This window comes from Mastomys coucha, unplaced genomic scaffold, assembly GCF_008632895.1.
Source record: "Mastomys coucha isolate ucsf_1 unplaced genomic scaffold, UCSF_Mcou_1 pScaffold6, whole genome shotgun sequence".
NCBI lineage: Eukaryota > Metazoa > Chordata > Mammalia > Rodentia > Muridae > Mastomys > Mastomys coucha.
In genome coordinates, this window is record NW_022196912.1 from 54,899,106 (window position 1) to 54,902,820 (window position 3,715).

The window sequence follows — 3,715 nt, forward strand, 5'->3', positions numbered from 1 at the left end:
TTGATTGTCCAGTGCCAAGCAACCCAAAAAGCATACATACAAGTGGTTACATCTGCAATATATATTCATGTACAAACAGGAAAGCAAGTTATTCTTTATTTAATGTATAGTGTTTCAAATTTCAAAGAAGTAAAACATAAGAAAATGTACAACACTGACTAAAATTTAACACCTGTTCAGTAACATAGTATAAAATCTTCAGGCTTAGAAGAATTATTTAATAGTAGTACATTGCTTGTCATTGATGTGTAATTGGAAACTATTTAACAAAACAAATTTTGGGTATTTTATTTTGTAACTTTTGAGATTATATTTTAATTACAATGTTTCTCCCTTGCCTTTCCTCCCTTCAAACCGTCCCATATATACCTCCCTACTCTTCTTCAAATTCATGGTCTCTTTTAAGATCAGTTGTTATTGCATTCCTATGTATATTTGTACATACATATAGATTCCAAATGTATCCTGTTGAGTCCACATAGTATTACTTCTATGTATATTTTCAGAGCTGACCATTTGGCACTAGACAACTAATTGGGGTGCCTTTTCCTGGGAAGGGCTACTTCTCCTTCTCTCAGCTTTACTCAGCTGTGTAGTTCTTTGTGTTGGGTTAAGGCCTTGTGGGCTTTTCATCATCTAGTTTGACATGCTCATTGGTGTCTGTTTGTTCAGCTCACATTCAGGCAGCCGTGTGGGTAAGATTTTTTTTAGGTTTGCTTCTAATGTTTCTAGGAGATACAATCTCACAGCAGATTACCCAGTTCTCTGACTCAAAATCTTTCTGTCCCTTCTTCCACAAAGTTCTTTGAATGTTAAGTGTGTTGTGCATGAGTATCTACTGAGATAGGGATCCACAACTTTGCATGTTGATTGACTAGGATTTCCTGTAGCTCTCAAGGACCAGCCTTGGCTTGGAGGAGGGTTGTGATTGAAGAAGGGGTGTTTGAGAGTGGTTAAAGAAATGACTAGAAGTCAATCTTGGGTCCAAGTTGACAGTGCTATAGTCTCGTTCTAGATGGTTCCCCAGACAGCACTCTCTAGGTAGCTCTTAGCTTTGTATTCTTCTTGAGATAGCTTTCTACTTGAGATAGCTCTCTTCTGGAGAGAGCTCTCTGTCAAGACAGCTCTCTGCTTGAGACAGCTCCCTCTTGCCGTTAAAAAAAAAAAGTAAAAAGTCTCTGGATACTTCATGGTTTTCTGACCAAATTCATAAAAGCATCAGGAAAAAAAAATTCTTTGATTTTTCTGACAAAACTCAAAAGAGCTTCTAGACAAAAAGAATTCTTCAAGAGCTGTGTTAGCTTTCTAAAGAATTCTTGGGTTTTCCAACCAAGGTCAGAAATCCTGTTAGAAAAATTCTAAAAGATCCATGTTCACTCTCCTAGCAATTCTCTCTCTCTTGATAGCTCTCTCTTGCAGACCAAAAGCCCAGTCTTTTATTTACATATCAATTCAATTGTTTATCTGGGTTCTCTTTTCATTATGTCATGAACCAACATTTTATTACCTTAGCCCTTAGATTCTTAGAAGACAGCAATCTTTTAACATGGCAAATGAATTCAGAGATCTGCCCACCTTTGTAAGCAAAGACAATAAGCTAGCTGGGTAGAATCTAACCATGCCAGGGCCTAAATTAGCTCTGTTCCAGGCTGAGCTTTTGTAAGCACAAACAATACACTTATCCAGGTATAATCTTTCTCTGTGATCACCACACTCTAAATCTTTGTATCTCCTTTCTTAATATCTTTCTGACAAGCTGGATCATAGTACAGTTGCCTCTTTAGGTCCTTGAAGCATCTCATATAGTTCATATTGCATCCTTGTATTTTGCATACCTGAGAAATTATACATTCTTAAACTCATTGTTTTTGGAGTTCTTTCCCATAGCCTTAAAGGCTGTCCTGAAGGTCACAGCATTTACCATTTTGCTAAGGGCATTAGACATGCCCTCCAAGACACATGCTATCTCTGATTATCATGGAGTCACTTACCTTGGTAAAGAAGACATTTCTCAATAACCTTGGCAGGGAGATTTCCCAAAGGAGGAACTTAAAGAAAATTATGTATATTATTATACAATCAAGCCTTTTACCTAGCAACAATCAGCACCCATAGAGGCCCACACCCCACTACTCTGCTTCAGAGGCAAGAACTATGTCATACCATCTCTTCTGCCTGTGCATGTAGGACTTGGCATGTAGTGGTCTCCATCTCTTGCAAAGAGAAGTTTCTTCAATGAGAGGAAAAGACTACATATACCTGTGAGTATAAGAACAAATGTTTATTGATTATTGTTGTTCAAAATTATGCAGGTTCAGTAGATTAGTGGTTAGATAACCATAATTTAACTAGCATTAGATAGTTACCTAGGTTTCCAGTACTAGATGTGGTATTCCTCTTGTTGAGTAGGTCTTACAGCCAATTAAAGAGCCATTGTTTTCTGTCCAGGTGTATGTGTCTTTATTGTACCTGAAAAGCTACCATGACATACTGGTCATTGATATAGTTCATAGGCTTCATATCTGGTTGGGACTTTTGGGAGCCTCTCCCCTTTGGAAGCTGGCATTGTACATTCTGGTACCAGGAAACTCCTCAGAGAAGGGACGTTCAATTAAGTTCTAACCCTGTTCCTGAAGTGTATAGTGTCTTCAACAATAGAGACTTACCTTCCACCTCTAGGAAGTAACCAAGGGCAACTGCTATAGACTGTATATTTTGGGAGTCACATAGACAGTCTTGGGTAGCAGTTCAGGAGAGGGCTTCTCATGTATGGTATTGAGTGTTTTGTTAGGTGACCTTTGGCTTTTGGAGGAAGCCTAGATGAGAAAAATTAATAAAACTGAGAAAGCATATTTATATGTTACATTAACTGAGTCATAGATTTTATTATATTTTTGTTGTTATGTATTGTTATATATATACTTATCCTCTTTAAGCTAAATGCTTAATAGTATGATTCTCTGTGGGTTTCTTTCCAACCATCTCTATTGTTATTTTACCTAACTACCTTCTCCTTATTCTCCTCCCGCATCCTTGCTAAGGAGCCCCTTGTTTCCCTTTCTCCCTCCTAGATCACATTTATTCTACCACTCCTCTCTGCTTTCTTCATATCTTCTTTTGTATTCACCCCCTTTCCCTTCTATTTTCCTATTTTCCCTACAAAGTCACTTGTGTCCTAGTCTTTCCCTTTGCTTTGTTCTCTTCTCACCTTCTTCTGGGTTTTCCCCACCACACTCCTGCCTACCAAAAAGACTCCTGTTTCCCTGTTCCTCTTTCAGATTACTTGAATTCTGCCAATCCCTCTACATTTTTTCCATCTTCTTCTGTATTTAGATCCCCTTTCCCCTCTAAAGACATTCCCCTTTCTCAATATCCTGACCAATTTTTCCTTTATTCTGCTATTTCCTTCTTTATTCCTCAATCCTGTCAATACTCTCATTTTGCTTTCCTGGTTTCTGTAGCTATTCCTGATGACATACTCACATCTGAAGATTTTGAGGTACCAGCCTCCAATAAGAGTGAACATGTAATGTTTGTCTCTCTGGGAATAGAATATCATACTGTCGATGTATTACATTTTCATTGCCTTTTTACCAGTGTAGGATATTCAAGTTGTTTCCATTCCTTATCTATTATGAGTGTTGCAGCAACGAACATGAATGAACAACTATTTTTGGAGTATAATTTCAAGTCCTTTGGGCATATGACTAGGAGT

At 37.8% G+C, this 3,715-nt stretch overlaps 1 non-coding gene across 1 annotated transcript; it reads right to left on the reverse strand.

Moving 5' to 3' along the window:
- Positions 1-1,316: 1,316 nt before the first annotated feature.
- LOC116081264 lies at positions 1,317-1,379 on the reverse strand. Its single transcript, XR_004114777.1, has one exon. It is a non-coding gene; the product is annotated as a U7 small nuclear RNA (small nuclear RNA).
- Positions 1,380-3,715: the final 2,336 nt, after the last annotated feature.